Here is a 21,373-nt window from a genome sequence, read left to right on the forward strand (position 1 = left end):
CTGAACTCTGTAAATGTATCTCTGACAAATCAAATGTTCAAAAATTACTCAGATCACTGAAGTGCATTTCTTAAATTGTACTGCACTAAGTTTCTTCAAACTGAGTATTTAAAATGTAATTTTAGTCAAACATGATAGAGAAAATTCAGCACCTGTACCCAAAACAGAAGTACTAACAGACATTTCTGCCTTCAAAAAGGACAAAGACAACATGCTTGCTCATCAAAACCAGTTCCTGAATTTTACAACTTTCTCTTCCCATCCTGTGGTTTCACTGGGTTTATTAAGTCGTATCACTTGGTATTATTAAGTACTTAATGATACTGCAGAAAGGAACACCACTACTCCTGTGGTCTGAAAACTAGCCACACAACCTTCCTGTTAATGCATGATTAGAGACAATAACTAACAGCAGATGCACTGAGGTTCTCCATGTACACAGATCCATGCTTTCCTTAAATCTATTTATTTAGAATATCTATTTCATGCTACCATTGAAAGGTATTTGTTTCCCTTTCCCCTGATTTTGGAAATAAGAAAGAGTTTCAGCTGAAGACCACAGTGCCACTACCCCTTCCTAACCAAAGAAACAAGAAGAGTCTCTTCAGTCAGGTGAGAGATTTGATCCAGCTCCCCACATGGCTACACAACTATCACAAGATATGTGAAAAGGAAAGAGAAACACCAGGTTTGTGGTGAGATAGGATCCATCACTTATGCCACAATGTGATCTTCAGCTGTTTTATGCAAATCATGAAAAGACACCCTATGGATATTCTTACACCTTAGGGAAGAAGCTGTAAGTAGTGTAATAACCTCCCTCATATTTCAAAGGCAACAAAAATTGAAACACAGAATTAAAACCCAACAAAGTCTTGGCAGAGGAAAATATTTATGTCATTATTTTTAAAAATACTGCAGTTCCAATCACCTCAGTATGCCAACATGTCTGGAAAAAAAAAATGTTGTGTTTCATTTTGTTTTTTTAGTTGCAGTAACACTAAGTTTAACTAGAAGTTGCATAAGCAAAGCCAAGAACACCCAGCCTGCTTACTGTCAAAGAAAGAATATAAATTATTTGTCTAGATCTTACCACTGAGTTTAGGCCCTCTGGATGCTTTAAGGAAACGCCTTTTTAAAAAATGCAGACACATTTCATCTTGCTCACCCCTTTAAGAAAGGTTCCAGTTGCTCTTTTAATATCCCCATATTTAACTTCAGTTTTAAAACCTGTAGATTTATTACTGCCTTTTTCTTGTGCTCGCAGCAGCTGCGCACTAAGCAGAATTTCCTTCCAGGATCTTAATTTGGCTTTTTAGGGCTACAGCTAACTGGCTCCCATGAAAAATCTGGAGGAACATCAATCAGGAACTGTGACAAAGCAGTAAAGAAAAGCTCATACCCACATCAGAAGTGCTGCGGAACAGAGTCAAACTGAATGTTTGCTGTATTACCAACTTGGCATACTCAAGGGAAGTTGTGGAAGTCTGCTGTTTAAGGCACTTAAAATTAGACTATTTAAAAAATAACAGGAGGAATAATAAGCCTTAGCTGTCTAGATTATGTTTCCTATAATTCTGCAAGAAAATTAGACAAATATCCACAGTTTTATTTTTGTGCTAGGGCAATAAGCTTGTGGGATGTTAACTACCATAATGTTTGATGCTTAAGGGTTTACACAGAACATTTGAACTGCAATATCATCCACACTATTAATTAATGTTCTCAGAGCTCTAGAGCAGTTAGGTGCCTCACAAATATATTTAGTCACACTGAGCTCCCAGGTCAGCACAAACACCTGAGTTCCTCCAAGTTTCCCAACACATTCCCCCTCAAGCCCTTGTACACACAGCTACAAAGCTTGACAGAAGACAATCCTACCCATGTTTCTTTGGGAACATGCAGTATCTGTGCCAACTTACAGACATGTTTTCATGCAGAATTTTCAGAAGGAGAGGTAAAAGTAAACACAGAAAAAAAAGAAAAGAAAAAAAGAGAAAGCATATAAAGGAGGCTCACTTTCATAGCCCATCTCTGGTGGCATACATTACATCAGGTGAAAGTTTCCTGAATGAATAGATTTGCTATTCCAGGTTATAGTCAGAAATCTAGTAACTGCTTATGCTATTTTATTGCAAGAGCTTGTGTCACCACTACCTTCTGATAAAAAGAATATCTACTACCTACCAAAATAACATCTTTTTAAACTTAAAAAATAAAAATAAAAATTAAAGTACATGCTGTCAGACAAAATTAGAAAGGTGTCCACCTACCATGCATTCAAAAGTCAGAAGATGCTGAAATCAAGGCTATATCATACTACCCATTATGATCCGGTTTAACTGCACTAGTACATCAAACAGGTCTCCTATCTCTGCCAACAATTCCAGCACTCAACACCAGGAACCACACTTCAATACAGCCGTAGCAACAAACAGCAACTCTCACACAATCGCCACAAATTTACCACAGTCACAGTTCTGAGGCTTTTTATTTTATTTCAAGTCTTCTTTGGCAGCCAAGTGCAGCATTACATGAAAACACTGTCCTGTCCGTACCTATCACTAAATCCCAGGAGCTGTCAAGCATTAATACATGTCACCTTCAGTCCATGAGACATGGCCACAGCCAGTTATCACACAAACATAACCACTAACTGTTGCATATTTTTTGTTGCTTTGTTCACCACATCCCTGCCAGTTTTTCAGCATCCATACTTCTAATTTATGTGACACAGGTTTCTGAACAGCTTTTCAATAGGAACAAGACATTCCAGGTTCCCATTCAGAAGATTCCCAAAGGGTCGGACAGGTAAAATCTACACATTTCCATTGGAAATGCATTTGTCCTAAGCCAAGAATTAATTTGCCTGTAACAGATAAAGCTAGCAATTTAATAAGAATGATGTAAGGAAAGGTTATTGTAGCTGTTGAGATTTTTAGTGTGATCACTTGTATTCAATATTAGTCACACAGTATATAAGCAAATAGCAAATTAGAGCTACTCATCTTAATAGCAAGTTAACTGTAGATGTCATGCCATATTTTTTAGTTAAAGCAGAAGAGACCTGAGGAATTTAAAAGTCAAAGCTAAAAAGCCATTTCTAACTACAGGAAGTATAGCAAGAATCACAGAACTGTTTTAGTCAAGTAAATGTACCAGTTTACTTGGGGAAAAAAAACCACCAAAACCACTTCCTCTCAAGCATTTTTCTCCCTTTCTTGTTCTCTTCTTCTCAGTTTATATGACTTATATGACTTAACTTTAAGACATCTATATAATTTCTGAATTAAGAGTAAGCCAAAAATATTTCTTCAGCATTCAACATCAACACTTAGAAAAACAGGTTCAGGAACAGTATAATGGAAGCTTTTATAGGATCTTGCCATGGTGAGTTTTCACTAACATTCCATTATAATTAAGAAAACTTTCAAAAGATCATGCTTTAGGGTCTGGCTTATGCTCTATTTTAAGTGTGATCATCCAATTCTTTCGAGAATTCAGAGCAACACTTCACAAGCTTACATACTTTATTCACACTAGAGAGTTTCTCAACAAAAGAAAAAGTTGTGAGCTATCAATATGGCTCTGAAAGGTCAAATATCTTATTTCCATCAATTAAGTTTTCAAGCTGAATAAAACTATCTGATTTACCATCTTCAGCCAGCAAGCTACTCAAAGAGCAGAGCTCCAGAGCATGCCTACTCTTCTGCAGTATGTTTTGTTCAGGAAAATGTAAACCATCTGTGATATTTTGTCTTTCATAGGGTAAAGTTGTACCACAAAGCAACTAAAGATTTCACAATGATTGTATGTTTGCAAGAAAGCAGCTAATTAAACTTTGCCTAAGCAGGCAGAAAGCACCACAGCTTGAACAACTACAATTTCTATAATGGTTCTTCATCCTTCTTTCCAGAGCCTAAACACATGGTCTTCCAGATCCTCTAAAGGGTTATGACTCAGCTAGACAACGCAGGTTAGATCTTCTTTCTTCAAATCAGCAGGGATTTTCACGTGGCATGATTATACCCAAGTTACACAGGTAACAAGCATACCCAAGACCTAGAAGGGAGAAGTTTTAGAGAAACAGCAAATTCAGCTGGACACAATCCTGCATCCAGGAAAGCATATACTGTCCTTGCTACAAAATCCATTTACTCATCTTCAAAGCGTCAAGATGAGAGATTGCTGAAAAAGTGCTGGACAAAATAATGCAACAACTAAATTCAATTAGTGTCATTCAGTTTGCGTTCAGCGTCAAGTCTCTACCCACCTCCAGTCCCTGCTTTTTGCCAGCTCACCACCATTTTAAAAGGAGAGCTACTGCAGCCTCCAGGCCTTCCATTATGAAAGAGTGGGGGGGCATGGGGTGAGGAAATCTATTTGCAACACAAAATTGTCTATTTTCAGGCATTTCTTGAATTCTCAATTGAGGCTGCTGTCACTTATGTGGTGCAGCAAAGCGAGCTGCTCCAGCATTTTTGCTCCCTTACTTCACTGTTCCTCTAGAACAAGAGTACATATCCCGCTGGCTAACCTCCTGCTTTTCAATTTTGCACTCCAGGGAAATCTATGCATTTCAATTATGCACACTTACATCACCACTTACCAATCGAGGCAGGACAGACAGAGTTCAGTTCATCCGTTAAACTGTGCGCTCTTTGGCGGATAGTGAAAGAGGTGCAGGTGTAAAGCAGGAATCTATCATCTGTGATTTCAAAGGGTGAGGGCAGATCAGACAAAAGTGCATGCAAGTGTAATAGAAGTGAGCCACGAGAGTCTTAGCTGAAGTTCTTAGAGCACATACAGACATTCTGGTGAAATCTGAATACTGTAACTTTCTTTTTCTCCCCATCACAGACACACAGGGTGGCGGGCAGACAGAACTCTGGTGATGTGGCAGTTAGTTTCTCTTCTCTGCCTAGAGTAGATGATTTCATGTCAGGAGCACGTGTTTCAGAGTATACATTGTTTTCTGTCAAAGAAAACATCCAGAACTATTATAAACTTTTAAAAAAAGATTTCTGACCACAATGTGGCAGAATTGGGGTAGAAAGGGAGAAGAAGAAAAAGCAGATTTGTTTTGAGACCTATTCTAAGTTCACATCTCCAGGCAGAACAGCTTTTAGTATTCCTATCATCAGTAAGAAGCTTCAGGGCTAGTTACTTCCATTTGTTGTTTTCTTCCCTAAGGAATAACTAGGTTTGCACTAACAGAGTTGTCTAGCTTGGCTTAGAACATGCTTGTAGGGGGAGGTGGAAAAAGACATGAGTGGGCTGGAGGAGACAACAAGAAAACTACAATGCAAATACTGTTTACAAATGCTACACCACACTGAGACCATCTCCTCAGCTGCTCAGGCAATCTGTTAAACTGAACTCCAAACAATGAAAACAGAGGTGGAAGGAAGCGTGGTACCATCTCATCCTTCGCTCCAAAGGGAGGCAGAAGGGCAAGGACATTCAATGCAAAGCTCCTAAGACCACAACAGAGGAAGTCTTTCATTTTCCCCAGGAATTAAGCACTTGGCTGCTGACTCATGTGAAGGAAAGTCAGCCTCTGTCTCGCCACAGCAGAGTAACAGTGTATACAAGTACGAGCTAAGCAGGACTTTGAAAAAGCCACTGGAATCAAAGAAGTGGTAATTTGGTAGGCAGGAGGAGGTGACTGAAAGTCAGAAGGAACTCAAGAACTGTCTATTTTGACAATGCTTTCAAGTTCTACTGGTGCCTAGCCCACCCAGCAATGTTACCCTTATGGGTTTCTATTTTTATCTGGACAGTGAAAATGTAGATGATGTAGTTAGAAGCTTCTCACTGCTTCACTGACTAGTTTTTATTTGAAATTCAGGAAGGAATGTATAAACACTCCATTTATCAGCTGTACAAGCATGAGTGTTCAATGCCTGTTACTCTCTGTATGCTTATTTCATTTCTTTGGATTACCATTGACACCTGCTTAATTTCTGTGACTCCCAAGTTTATTTGCAAGTACCATTTGTGGTAGTTTTGCAGAAACTCATGCCCTAAGAGCCTGACAGATTGCCAGCTCACTTCATTAAAAAACTCCTGTGGTAACAGCTTTCTTCCACTGCTGACCAAGGCTGTATTTGAACTGATGACCCTAAACTGAAGTGCTCCACACGTCAACTATCAGCTATGCCAAGTCAGCCTGTAACCCAGGAATACAGGGAATTCTCAAAATGGAGCCTTCTCTGTGGCAGCTGTTATTCCCCTAGAAAAACAGAAGAGCTAGTAAATATGCTTTTATAGTTATCTTTAAGCCTCTAGAAGAGGCTCTCCTTTCTTTGTCTTAATACACCTTTCCTCCCCTTGAATATTGAGTTTTCTATTACCCCAGCACATTCTAGAATACATTCCCTAATCTCCTTGTTAACTGACAACTCCTCTTAAGATTTTATCTGCACTCTCTTGAGATTACTTACTTCCATGGTCAAACTCCAGTCTTCAAGTAGCTTGTAAAGTGAGTAATAAACAATAAGAAGCAGGAGAAATTAATTCAGCATCAGCCAGACAGAAGAATTCTGGCTCTTAGGGCTGGACAAGTCTGGGAAAGGACTACAAAACTTACTGTCATCATACTGCAGATCACCTGCCAAACTGTTACAAAACAAAAAACACCAACACCACCCTGTGCCCTACCGCCCCCCCAAAAAAGAAAAAAAAAAACCCAAAACCTAAAAAGACCACAAAAAGGCCACTATCAGTCCCAGTTACCACCCTGAAACGCAAAGGAACAGGCAACACCACAGAGCAGATAGCCCCCACCCTTGCTACAGCAGCAGAGTCTGCCAAACAGCCATTTATCAAGGCTCCACAGCCACATGAACTGGAAAGTACTCCATTTCAAACTTTTGCCAGCTGTATCAGCTCAGGTTAATACCAAAACCACAGTTTGTTACAGACAGTACCTGTGACAAGCTTCACTACACTGAGAACATGACTAAAAAGGTGCTGCCTGAACACCTCGTCAACTTAATATTTCTGTTAGGTCTAAGGCAGCAGAATAATAAAAGTCCACTAATGGTAACTGCTTTCATCAGCCTTTTAATAATTTTTCCATAGAAGCATCTCTGTGATTTCTCCCTTACCATCTTAAAGTGCAGGGATGCACAGCTGCCTCACTGTTTTCTGAAGATGGCATGGGGAAGAGAGATTAAGGACAACTAAAATAAAAAAAAAAAAAAACCAAACACGAAAACTCCGCAAACAACCCAAGAATCCAACAGCCTCTGCCACTATAACACCAATAGCATCCAAGTGTCAAACTGTGCGCACTGCTGTTCTCCAGGGTGAGCTTTTTGCCACAGTATCTGGTCACACACATAGGGTAAAGGCAGCCCTTTCCCTGGGAGTCCCAAACACAACACGACCAGCATCCACAGTGGGTTTCCCAGGTTACCACAACAAAAGTTTTCTCTTCTGCTGGCACACATTAAATGCATAGAAATGGTAAGCCTTGGGTGTTATAAAAAGGGGAAGCTACAATTAACTTCATTCTTCTGTACTAAAGCTCTCAAGATTAATCATATTGCACAAGCACCTTTTTAACTGCTCTGAGGAGAGGCCTCTACAAGCAGTACTCACACATGGACCTGCTCTCTCCAAAGCTGCTGTGCTACAAACGTTGAATTCACTCTCTCCAGAGCTGATGTGTTACTAACCTTGACAGAACAAAACAAAACGAGGTAAGCAGGCAAGCCTTTCAAGTCTAATTTCTGAAGCCATTCTGACACTGAAAACAAAACTGTTTTATCAGCATACAGAAACAAGCAGACAGGAATGGCTTGATCCTGGAAAGGTTCTGAAGGAAGAAGGAAAACACTCACAGCACAAAAATTTGTTTCACCAGTACTGCCTCAAGGACCTAAAGATGACTAGCACATGAGTATGTCACAATTTGTAGTACCTTACATGCCCTTTTGACCAATTCTTGACCCACCGGGCTGGGGAGGGGCGGGGGGGCAAATGACCTAAAGAGACAGGGGAGAAACCACCTGAATATTTATGCTCTTTAGGAGCAATAATCTGTGTGTTGAAATACATAACACGTAAACAGTTTAGTAAGTGTCAGATTTTAAGTGTTCCATCATTCAGCCAAGATTTCTTGTTTATTAACTACTACATGAATCACCACCTTTAAAAAAACCTGTCAGCCTCCTACTGAAAATAAGCAAAATATTAGTCCTCAAAATCTCACACAAGCAGTAATTAGTTTTTGTTTAAAGGATACTAAGTCAAGGTTATAAGGAGAACAGTATCATTTGCAAATAAGCTCTCTAGAGCAGGAAACAGAACTTGGGTCTGTCACTGTTCAAAACGAGTTACATGGCACTTCTAGCCAAAGGCATATCCTACACACACAAAGGTGCTGGCTTCTAGAAACAAAATATATCTGCCACTCTTGAGCACCAGCAATAGGCACTGAGCCTCCAGAATAAAAAACAATGACAGAAGACAGACCCTCCACCTACCCAATTTGCAGTTCAGGACAATTTGAATCCTTAGAAGAAAAGGAAAGGAGGCTGCACAGAATGTGAGAGGGAGAAAAGGAGGGATGGCTCCTTTTCAACAATAGACAGTTCCAGCACAATTTCAATTCACATAATGTGACCATGGAGGTCACATGAGTTCACTGTATAAACCCCTCAGCACAGACAGGTAGGGCAGGAGGAAGGTGGAATCAAATGTTTACACTGGACATATTCCTCTTCCATCAAATGGTCCATCAGGTGACCAGTGCCCTGCTTCCCACCGATGGCAGTACAAGTTAAGATTCCGAATGATCAACTCCTGACATGTAATTCAAGAGATGGGACTCAGACGTACATCTAAGGATGATGCCCAGCCTGCCCTACTGCATTATGGACAAACTGAGATTCAAGGAGTAAATACTGTTCTCCCACAGCTCTGAGATTAAAGTTCAGCAGAAGGGAAAACACTGGCCTGCATAGTCCACGTTTTTACACCAGCAAGGAAGAGCAGGTTAGTATGAGAGCCTCATGAAAATATCCTGTCAGAAGCTTCCCTGTACAGGTCACATTTCTGTGCTTGTTCTCTTCTCCCTGACAAGACTATTCCACATAACTATTTTCACTTCATTGAAAAATCTTTTTGGAGGTGTGGAGGAAGGTATGAATATCAGAAGTACTTTTTATGGGTAGGCAGATTTTTCTTCTCCCATATATGCTCTTAATGCAGATTATAAAGCACATAAGCCTTTGGGTACTTCATATTCAAAAGCAGTTATTTGTTTATTTACAGTTCCAGCCTTTCTTATTATTGTTATTGTTACACACAGATACCCATTACCCTGTCTACTTACAGGGCTGAATGCCAAATGCAGCAGGATTTCCAAGACTTGAGACCTTGTCAGGTAAGAGTTCTTCAAGCTTTATCACACACTATGTCTCTTGCATAAGCTTTACGCAAGTTAAAAACCAGATGCATTATTCTTTTAAACAGTTCTTATTTAAGAATATAACATAATATTTGACGGTTGTCTTGAGAAAAGCGTAACATTTGCAAGCAGTTTACAGCCATTGTTCATTTGAGATGAAGCAAACTTCTTTCAGCATGTGACTGGATTCAAATTGCCATAGCTGCAGAGTCAAAGACAGAGGCTACTACTAATTATTTTGCATTTAAGCAGAAGTGGGAGTTACCACTTGAAGTCTAGCATCCAGCTAGCCGATATAGCCCAGAAGATGTCTAGCATATCACTAGCATAGAATTAAACCAGCGTTAGCCAAGGTTGGTACCCAGTCACCATGAAACTCCTGAAGGGACAAACTAAGCTGAAAGGCAACAGCTCTACCACACAGCTCGAAGCAGCAGCTTAAGACTCTTCCCTATCAATCAGGAGTATTTGTATTTAAGGCTCAGATATTGTGTATCTCCATGGAATAGTAGACAAGTTCTAGATTTAACTGTGTTAGAGTGGGAACCAAACATTTTAGGTTTACGTATGCTCTCAAACAACCCAAAGATTAACTCATTTTAGCTTGTTTCTCTCCATTCTAGAACAGCCTGAAACCATCACTACAGAAGGCCAAAGTTCTGAACCACCTTAAAGTTTCAAAGTTAACACACTTAGCTAGAAAAGATATTTTTTTAAATCAATTTTTTCAACAAGAGTTGACATGACTTACAAATCTTTGTACGAGTGGTGGCTACCGAATTCTGCAAGATAGAAAGAACACTGACAAATGTTAGAGTAATACGGTAAGAAAAATGCATTATCCCTTTTTCTGTTTTAAAAAGCCAGTGTTTACACATACAATATGACGTCTTTGCCCACTGCTTAGCCAAAGAAATCAAGGGATTTCCAAGAAAATGAAGCCTCCAGCCCCCACATTAACACACAATAAATGTATCTCCCTTATTCTGTGGGAATTGTGTGTTACATTTATTTATTCATTTAAACCAAAGTCAAGGATCTGAACAAGAACTTTGCTTGCCTAATGGCATTAAATGCCAAATGTATACCCCATTGAACTAGACGGGAAAGGAAAAGCTAGATCTACAGCCACTCCATAGATCTGTCTGAGCCCAACTCCAATTGGGAAGGAAAAAAAGCCAGTGATCAGCAGACTTAGACAAGTTTTTATAGAAGAGGAGATCTGTTGGAATGCAGCTGCCGTGTGCCTAGCCTATCTTTTTTTGGCAATGCTATAAATAAGCTTCTTTGGACACCACAGCTGCCCTCCCCAGTTCTTCATGAACCACTGCAACTCCCTAAATATTTCTCAAGCAGGAAGCACCACAAGCCCTCGGTGAATATCCAGCGAACTTGCTGTTCCCCCATACAACATTCACACCCTGCCCTGAACTTCAAAAGAGTCCTTATAGCAGCCTTCCTGAACCCAGACGGAAGACTTTACAGCGAGTACTAAATAAACATGTGACTATGGGTGCTTTTAAGAGGGTACTTCACCTGATAAAGTAGTAGAAATAACACTGATAACACCTTAATAGAAAGATGAAGCCCTAGCTTATCCTAACAGCCCAAGTGGAAGGGTGTAAAATAGTATAGTCTTTTCCATATTTCTACCTGCTTTAAGACAAGGAGACATAGGGGAGGCAATAACTCAAATTCTTCCTGTACTTAAGCACCGAAGTCATGACAGGTAACCTCCCTTCAGGGCCACTAATTGCAATCTTCAAAAAACTATGAGCTAAAGAGTCAACCAGAGGGGGGATGTGACCAGAAGTTGCCTTGGCAATGAGTAGATAAGGGATTTGCAAGCTTGCTTCATTATGTATTGAGTTGCTTAGGCAGTTTTATATCAAGAACATAGAGAATTAGCAGCCAGAAGACCATTTCCAAGGGGAGACTTCAACTTCCATCCTATAAACCTCCATCAAGATATTTGTATAACTGTGGATTAACAGGCTCTTCTTACATAAGAAAATACTTTCAGTTAATGGTTAGTATCTAAGACCCGAGCGCCTATGCTATGCATCATCTGCTAAATCTATTTGTGAAGTCTTATCAACAGAGACCAACCTCAGAGAACCATCTCTACATTTATTGTGTAAGTGAACAGAAGTCAAATATTAGTCTAAGTGTAAAACCATAAGTTTTTAGTCTTTTAGTCCAAAGTCCTGTGCAAACAGAACTGTCCTTCAAAAAGGAACTTCACTGTAGAGTCATCTCTGTGTTTATCCCACATCATCTTTACTTTGAAGAGTTAACAATTTATTCCATCTAAAAGAAAGGCTTGTTAAAAAATATTTTGTTTTGCACAAAGCCACAACAGGGTTGCTGAGGCAAAGCAAAGTCTACAACTCTGATCTTGGAGAGAATATTATCTTAAGATTCAAATGGAGACTACTAGCACCAGTACTGGAAAAATGAAGGGATACAGAACAGCAGCACATAGGCCACGAGAGGCAGGAGTTAAAATCAAGAGCTTAAAAGTTCTCTCTACCTTAAACCTGAAAGTAACCCTGGAACCCCTGTGACCAGGAAGTGATTCACAACCTTTAAGTCTGATGTGAAAGACTGCTAGAACTATCTCAGGTCAAAAAAACTACAATGGAACTGTTCTCCTTCCTTCCTCTTTCATTCCTCAGTAAGCCTTCCCTGTCTCCCGAACTGCGGAGAGGATGTGACTGTCAGTTCACTGGCAGCAATTTGCAGGATACCATCCCAACAACTGTCAGAGGAAACAGTGTGGAGAGATGGAACAGGCTGCATGTCTGAATATACTTCCATCAGAGACAGTTACTGCAAAACAGATCATCCAACATCGCAGAAAGCTCCTCATATTTTTACATTATCAAAACCCCACCAGGAAGTTCAGAGTCCTCCTCACCTAGATCGATTTTTGCCTTCCCACTAATTGTTATCAGCAATATATTTCACTAAGTGCCTCTAACAAAGCAGTCTTGCTACACAGAGTGGTGGAGGACACAAGAGCACAGTTACAAGGCAGGAAAACTAGTTCCTGATCTTCTGCAGAAGACCTATTCAGAGTCTACTCTGCATTGACAGAAAAGTTGCTCCTTAACAGTTCACAGCAAGATATCCAAGGCATCAGGGAAGACAAGAGTGTACCTGTGTAGGTGGCCTTTCCCGTTATGACCTTCAACGACTAAATAAAATTCAGGTTGATTAAATTATGACATACATAAACTCTGAGAGGGCATCAAACTCACCTAATACAAATCCTTTCTTAATTCAGAGTCCTGTTCTAAAGACAGAGCTATGAAAACACTCCCGAGACTCAAGTACTTATTTCAGAGTCCAAATATTTTTTGCTTAGAAATTAAGAGTTTCTCAATTTAAAGTTACTTTATAATAAGCTAATCTGCCCAGAGTCCCATGTTTTCAAGGATTCAAGCTTCTCACATGGTTGAATTAACTTCTGGCTTATCCTTGGATTTACCAACTTATTCCTTGAAAATAATCAGTCATGACCAAAACAAAGCCAACCAACTTTATGTATCAAATTACCATAATCACATTGGCACAGCTACTGAATGATGTGACAGACGGCTAGAGCTGACACAAAGGTATCAAAATTTTTAAAACTGATAGCATTTTATATCACTTAATTCTTAAGTAGTTACAATAACAAAGGTTTTTATCTCTAACCATATCTTTTGAGATAGGCCTATAAAGCTGGTTATTTTCAGAAGAGTTTTAAATATGTGCATATCTAAATCCCACAAAACCTTACCACGATTTGATTCCTCCTTTCCTTAGGCCCTCTAGGAAGTCCTTACCAGAAGCATGCTTTGCCACAAAAAAACCCAGCTGTTTCTGCTGGGCCTGTGCCCAACTCTAGCAATGGTTCCTCAGAGAGACTGGACACATACCTAGGAGTGCAGAACATCACAACCACGCTATTTAAGATGACACCAATATACCTGACCTAGGGGAGAATGGCTTCCACCCGTACACATAGCCACATTGTTATTTTATTGTGAAGAAGGTCTCTGGCAAAGTTATAACCAAGGACACTTGCCACAGATCCCAAACTAAAGAACACCCTTCAGCCAAGTTCCCCCGTTCTGCATCCTGCCTATCTGCCTCAGCCCATGACATCAGCTTTCCTTCCTTTTTCCTACAGATGCCAATCCAGACCTTCTCACTAGCAGTATAAATTCACTTAACAGCTAAATATTGCCCTACTCAAGGGAAGAATACACATGCACAAACACATTCTGTGCACACAGAGCTCTCCCCAGTGAGTCTGTAGTACTTGAACACCGGGACACAAAGATCTGGCTTTTCAAGAGCACTATCAGTCCTGTAACAAAGTCCAGGGCAAGCTGACAGCAGCTGCCAATAGAGCCAAGCCCTCTCCTGAAAACATCAACTCTATAGTTATCTTCCTCGCACAGAGTGCTTTGCGCTTCTCAAAACACAGAGCCTTCCAGCATGAGAGGAAAAGGGCTAAGAGAGCAAGATGCAAAGCAGCTGTTTCGGTTTATGGGCTGTGACCCAGTAAAGCAGATAGCCCTAGCACATAAGGTAACACCACAAACATCAGTGCATTCCTTGTGAACAGAATGGGGAAAAGTTTGTTATTCCCACCGTCAGAAAGATGCTGCATTTCTACATCTCACTGCAAACAACAAAAAGCAGTTGCACCCTTCCCAATTAAGGGGATAGCTGCAGAGAATCAGGCACACAGAAGTTTTCTTTAGGATTCACGTACTCTGTCCCTGTCACATTCAAAACAACACTTTTAATGCATGCTTGAGACTTACTTCTCCTATTTGTAAGTAAGGCTTGTAAACAAGTTTTATTTAGAGTGGATTTATATCATACATTATTGCTGAAAGTAACACTTAAACCCAGGTTTTTTCAAAAGAGACTACAACGGGACATCTGTGTCAGAACTGGGCTAATGCCAACAGGACTGTCTTCAGCCAAGGGGCACAGTACCTCACCAAATCAAATGTGGCTATTTGGTGCCTCTATTCCATAAGAATACCAAACACCACTTCAATAACTGCAGGTTTGTGAGATGAAGAGCTCTCTCCAGCTGCGTAGTCTGAACTTCATAAGCAGAAGAAAATGTTTCTACAAACCAGACAACAGTGTGTAAGCAGCAGCTTCAGAGAAGCTCTCAGAACTGGTATGTGTGCCATAATACCTATTCAATTTCTTCAAATCCAGTGTGTTCTCTTGTTCTAGTAGTGTTTATTAAATGTCTTTTCAGCACAAGAGAAAACTAGCTATGCAAAAGAAAAGAAAAGCTGAACCTGACACACTATGAAGCTGAGAAAAAACTGAAATTTCATTTGCTTTTGTTAGCGAAGCATACATTTTAGTTGAAACCTGTAAGAGCGTTTTCAAGGAAACAAGACATTCAAGATGAATGCATTTCTTTAGCGTGCCAAAATGAATCTCCATTGCTTAACCATAACACAAGTAGTGAGCATGAACCTGTAAGACAGTAAAGTAGTTAAAGTTCAAACTGTAACTGCTGTTGCACATACACAAACACATGAAAAACAAGTCTTACTAATGCAAACCGCAAGCACTGGATAGTGCTGCTCTAGGCTCTACACAACAATAGTAGGAAATGGAAGTATCTTGTCTTTTCCAGTCAAAACATACAAAATATGAACACACTATGAACACTAAGCATCTTCCAAGTAGCCTCTCTTCCACAGAAAGGTAGAGGAAATTTTCAACTGTGATAAAACCTGCTATGCCAAAGCTGTTTCACTAGAAACCAAGAGCAGCCCTCTCCCTTCACAGACCAGGTCCGAACTTCTGCTTCCCCACATCACAGCACTGGCACTCACAGGAAAAACTCAAAGTAAATGATTCACTTTCTCTCTGACAATTATTCCATAGAAAGGAAGCTGTCTAGCACTTAAATGATTACAGTGGGGCTTTTCCTTCCCGTTAACTAACCAAGGCATTCTCTGTATTTTCAGGTCTGACACTTCACTGGGGTCACAGTCTTGGATTTCTGATCATAAATCTTCTTTTTCTGTGGAATGAACAGAATGCACTGCTCAGTGTGGATAACCAGAAACAGAGAAGCAGCACAAAGCTGACATCTGCCTGGCATCCCAGAATAGCTTCAATGAATCATCTGAATCCAGGTTTGTGAGGAAAGCCACTTAGAAAGATACAACTATCAGTGTAGTACAACAAAAATGATCCTCAAGGAGTAGGGAAGATGCCTTTTGCCCACAGATTCCAGCTGCAGCACTGCCTGGGCTTAAGATACTTCTGTAACATCCCTGTATCAGAAAGCCCTAGGGACTATGACAGCAAAAGAACATGACCCCACCAACTAGGAAGGCAGCAGATTCTTGCTATAACTACAACAGAACAAAAGAAAATTGGGGAAAGGTGCCTTTCCCTTGTCTTTAACCAGACATCTACAGTGCATATGGAGGCTGAAGATATAGCTCAATCCCGGAACAAATAACCTCCTAGTCCTCCACTCAAGACACACAATTCCAGATCTTTGTGGCCTCTCTTCTAACTGCCAAGGAAGGAGGGGATTTCTGTCTTTAGGAGACAAGTTACAACACAGTTTATAGCAGCCAGGGCATGTAATTCTATTTTATTTTTTTTTTAACCACTGCTATTTACCAACAAAGCAGTCCAAGTTGCACATTCATATCCAGCAAGTCAGTCATTCAAAAAAACAAAAAAAACCTACTCAGAATCTGTGAAATGTATCTCAGATGAGACTTTGAAAGAACTAGCCAGATCAGGAAAAGGAGTAAGTCATTTGCTCATTTAAATGTTTTAAGAAGTCAGAACTGAGCCAAAAAAAGCTACCATACATGCTTCCTTCAGCTGGCAAACTGCATACTCTCATATTTGTCCTTTAAGCTCCTAAGTAAATTAAGAAAACACAGCGATCAGTCTAGGGATTGTTTCGATTTCTTTTCATGCTTCATCACCAGTGCCAATAGTAGTCTAGGCACCATTCACTAATTATCCTTCTACAAAGCCAGAAGTGAGCGCTTTACATGTATAGAAGAACCTCCCCCTCTCAATCAGAAGTGTTAAAAATAGTCGTAAAAATCTGGAGTCTTTCAAAAGCATGACAAAAATACAAGTCAGGTTTACTATAGTGAATAAGTTGGTATAAGAAGACAGAAGCCACATAAAGCCTTTCTGCCTGCTTCCCTTCTGAAGAAGGCAAGAGTACCAATTTAATTTTTTCCTTGTTTCACTGATATTTCATCGCTATTAATATGTGAAGCAGGAGGAGTTCTGCAAGTTTCCATACATTATTAGCCCCGGCAAGCTAACTTCCCTCTTTTCTGCCCGTTAATTTGAAGCATGCAGAGAAAGGTCTCTGAGACACTATCTAACAACTCGTGGAAATAATTTCCATAAATTACTCTGCAAGCAAGTCAGTCAGTTGGGGGGTGGGGGGGGGTTGTAGAGAAAAAGAAAAAAGGCACAAACACAGGGAAGAAAGCATCTGCAGTCATACTGGCCAATAATAAAAAAGTATACCCAAGGGCATAGTGATTTCAAGGCAGGAAATCCACCCATGGGGAAACATCGTAACTAGATGCAGCACACGCTATCTCATACCAGAAGCTGAACGCTACATATTGCAATATGAACAGCAGAATATTCACTGCCTTGCAAAAAGGGTGAGCATGTGCATATCGATCCTCAAATACCAACTCCAAGTCAGTTAAAATCTGAAAATCCTGTTATTGGACTGCCTATTAATTCGCTAGTTTCCACTGTATGAAACAGCTCATGCATTGATCTTCCCTGCCTCCAGTTTTTTTTCAACTGTTGTAATAAGACACCTTAAGAAACCTGCTGCCAGAACTAGTATTAATACCAAACATTGTTATACTGCATATTTTAGTACGGTTCCCTGTTTCAACTGAGGAGATGGCAAAGTTATATGGAGTTCAAGCACTGGTTAGTCAAACGGTTAACATCTTTTTTAAAAGGCAGTAGCTGGGAGGTTTGCGGGGAAGAATCCCAATTTAGTCCATACTCAGCACTCAAGATCTGGATGCACTACATCGAAAAAGCCACTAAACAGTGACAAAACCAGGAAAGTTCCTTTCTTGGTTTCCTGAAAAGGAGCAGTGAATGTTACAAAATTACAAAAGGGGCTAACTAATTAATAACTCCTGGCTGGCCTGAGGAATAGAAGGCTTCAGAGGTAGAATCTGAAGTATAAACAATAGAAACTTTCAGACAAAAATTACATAATAGACACTGAAACAACAGTTTTAAGAAGATAACTGTGAATGTTAAAACAGGCTGCCTCCAAGTCACTCCTCTTAAAAGGCCAAAGACCTTTAAAAAATGAGACTACCAAGAAAGAGACAATAAGAGAGCAGAATACTGTACTCCCATTTTTCAAATTATCAAAACTCTATAGTAAAAACCATAGTCTGTGTTCCCCCCTGTAAATCAGCACTTTTTCAACATTTAAATCAGAATGATAGTTGCACCAACAGAAATATTTCAGAATCAAATACTGAGGCTTTTGCTACAGCATAATCTTGTTAAAGAAATAGAAGTGGTTCATGGGGACCATCAGGTATGACAGAAATTTCAGAAACACCACCAGTGTCAAGGAGAGGCTTCAGTAACACTGCAGGTAGGCAGATAGAAAAACCTGTTATTTTCAGAAGTATTCTTGTAACTAACCCCCAACTTTTAGCAGATCGGATTTTGTAATGTAACTTTGAATCACCCAACTCTAAAAAAGCAAGCACAGGGGAAGGGGCACCTTTGTCACAGAATAGGTTCAATGCATACATCTCTAGACATAACTCCCAACATGCAGCCCAATGAAATTGCCAACTTCACCCCCCACCCACCCAAATTTTAAATTGCAGAGTATATGAAAAAGGGTTATCAGTTTCACTCTAACACCATTCACTTTCCCACCTGCAACATTACTAGGCTTGCCGCCTTGGGGATGTAGTGTCACCAACAGGGGTTCCCATTCAAAAAGTCAAAAACAGAAAGTAGAAGGGTTTTGTTAAGATTTTCAGCAAGTAGTGGTTATACTTAAAAAACACCTAGGGTTCATGACTTCTAGGAAGGGAAGAGAAGGTAGAAATTTTTATTTTGCTTTTTAATACTTTTCTGCAAGTATGCATTTGTACATGCCGTATGTGCCAAGTGGCAGAGTTACAAGCTATTACAGTTTTCCCAGGCCTGCATCTATTCACACCCACACCGGTATCTTGCAAATCCATACTCATATGCATATGTAAAAACAGATGTAGAGCTTCATTAGTGTATACATAAATATTCATTAGTTGCTACTCATGCCCACAAACACGTATATCATATCTGCAAGATAGTGAAAAGTTCCCTCTTACTGTACCGATCTCAGGAACAAGGAAGGACCTAGATTCTTATCCTAGCCGTGTCTAAGCTTATGAAGGTCAACCACAATAACGTGGCATTTCATTTATTTCCCTTCAAAAACTGAGGGGACACACACTTTTACCCCTCTTGTAAAATGGTCAGAACACTTTGAGATGAAAGAATGTCAGTGTAATGTCAGATCAATGGCATTTTCACTGGTTTAAAAGGTAATGCTACTTTCCTAGATAAGAACAGACTACAGCCAGAAATCCTGCAATGCTGCAAATGCCTATCTAAACTAGAGAGCAAAGTACAGGAGAAAGACAGAAAAGCAACTGTCAGTATCATTCTCCTGCATATTCCACCCCAGTTTGTACACAAGTTCTGTGAAACAGGAAAGACAGCTGGATCCTTCCTTTCTGGTTTTACTTCCTTTCAATTTCTCTTTTAGGCTTTGTATAGCTGAGTAACATTCCCACCCATCAATGTTAGGACCTCCAATTTCTCACTAGTGTTTATTTTAGGACTACACTGACTATGCCTGGTTTACGATCATACTTCACAGATCACATAGGGCGTCTTATTTCCAGTCTCTTCTGCAGAGAGCTAAGAAACACCATTCCTGAAAGCGGCTGCTTATCTTTAAATGGTAAGACAAGTCACCTCCCGTCATTCTCTGAGTACAGTGAGGATTTAAGTCAATTCTACCCAACCACCTCACAAGCAAATCCTGACATACAGTCTGACCCTACTTATGTTTATGTGAAAGCACCATCCTAAGGCCACACTACAGTAAAACGTGCCCTTCTGATTCAGTGCAAAGCCCTCTGAAGGGATCATACAGAGGAATTACATGGCTACAAACACCTCGGTGTAACACAAGTGGGTACTTTAAGTATCCACCTCACAACTAACTTTACCAAAAAAAAAACCCAAAAAAATCCAACACAACTTTTTAGTTTTCCAACACTTTACCAAGCTGCTCCTAATTGCCAATTAACAGGAAAATGCAGTCATTTCTTCAATTGTTAGAAGCCTCAATTTTTTAACATATTCAGTGGTAATTAAGAATAAGCAAGTAGCATATATTTTGCTAGTAGAAATATTATGAGGTCATGTACAGCCAGAGGTAATTTTCATGATAAAACCAGCTGATATATGCAGAAGTGACCATGTTCACAAGTGCACAAGCATACCTGAAGTTTGCCGAGCTAGGAGAGAAAGCAGACCGCAGCTAACAAAACTACATTCCCTGAGAAGTCCTGCTGCTCCTTTTGTCTCTCAGCTGCAGCCCTGGAGACACAGAACATAATCAGAACACAGACCTAGGAACCAAAACCCTACACCAAAAAAAAAAAAGAATAATGGTTCAACAGAAACAGTGAATTTGTGGCACCTCATCCCTAGCTGTATTTTCTCTCCTTTATTAACTTGCATCTATTTTCTCTTTCATAGAAGCTATAGCCTTTTAACACTTCTCTTGAAAACATTCCTCCTTTTTCTCCAGAGGTATCAAGTATGTCCTCCCAAATAGAAGATCAACAAGCAACAATTTCTCTTTGTCACTCACTACACTTCTACCCATACCCTAAGCCACACTGACAGCAACCTCATCTTCACTTCACCACCAAACCATCCCCACCTGACTAGTAATGCCGTTACAACAGTTATGGGACCCCACAGTAAACCCAGCCAGGTTCGCTATCTTTTATTCCAACAAGGCTATTTTTAAATCTAGATCAGTTTTCCCATCAAACTCTTTATGCACACCCAGACAGCTGTGCTGTGTGACAAGACCAGGAGAAGAGGACAAAGCACCCCAGGGATAAAAAAACACCAGCAGCTGAAGATAGGGGCACTGCCCAGGACACTCCTAAAAATCCCCCCTTTGTAATAGTTTTCCTTTTGTATTTAGCTTTAATGATTGCTTCTGTTGTTTCAGATCTGAAGAACCTGAGGGCCTTAAAGCCTGTCCATTTACTGGAAAGGAATGCACTTCACTGAACAATGTAGCTATAGGAAAGCTGTTTCTAAAGTCTGTTTAGAGAACAACGAACAGTTGTCTTGATTTAGTGTCTTTGGATCTCTAACTTCTCTACTATCAATATTTAAACCAAGGAGAAAAAACGCAACTGTCATAGCAAGCACTATATTCACTTTACCCTACTGGTTCTGCAGTAACACAGCTTAGCTGAGAAAAGTCCTGGTTTTAATAACGCTGCCGTACCAGGGAAAAGGAAAATAATTTTTAGAAGGGAAAAGCACAAGTCAAGCAAGAAAGGAATTTTGTTTGTTTGTCTCTAGAGTTGCCTTTTTATTTAAGAACACACAATGGAAAGCATAAAAATCTCAGAAGAATGAAGCAGACAACAGTGCCCTAAGGGAAAGGGAAGGAACACAGAGGCTGCACTCCAACAGCAGGCAAGAATTATTGGACTGTAAATTGCTAAGTGGTGCAGAATGAAAGCCCCCCCCAACCCAAAAGTATGTATTTATGATTATACATGGGCTGTCTTCTCAATAGTTGCCATGCTACAATATGCCTGCTAAGCA

At 40.0% G+C, this 21,373-nt stretch overlaps 2 protein-coding genes across 19 annotated transcripts in view; one reads left to right on the plus strand and one right to left on the minus strand.

The window, feature by feature from the left end:
- MICAL3 (microtubule associated monooxygenase, calponin and LIM domain containing 3) overlaps positions 1–21,373 on the minus strand; it is a 161,762-nt gene that overhangs the window by 128,168 nt on the left and 12,221 nt on the right. For 10 of the 18 annotated variants that reach the window (XM_056339012.1, XM_056339002.1, XM_056339009.1 and 7 more), the window contains exon 1: positions 20,017–20,126. The exons of 2 other annotated variants lie outside the window; for them this stretch is intronic. The gene's annotated coding sequence lies outside the window, so the exon portion shown is untranslated. Of the gene's footprint in view, positions 1–20,016; positions 20,128–21,373 lie in introns of those variants that run through there. 6 more of the 18 variants (XM_056339017.1, XM_056339014.1, XM_056339013.1 and 3 more) reach the window with 2 other exon arrangements.
- The window catches only part of LOC130149418 (tubulin alpha-4 chain-like), a 121,851-nt gene that overhangs the window by 45,124 nt on the left and 55,354 nt on the right, over positions 1–21,373 (plus strand). The gene's annotated exons all lie outside the window — the stretch shown is intronic.

This window comes from Falco biarmicus, chromosome 5 (genome assembly GCF_023638135.1).
Source record: "Falco biarmicus isolate bFalBia1 chromosome 5, bFalBia1.pri, whole genome shotgun sequence".
NCBI classification, from domain to species: domain Eukaryota; kingdom Metazoa; phylum Chordata; class Aves; order Falconiformes; family Falconidae; genus Falco; species Falco biarmicus.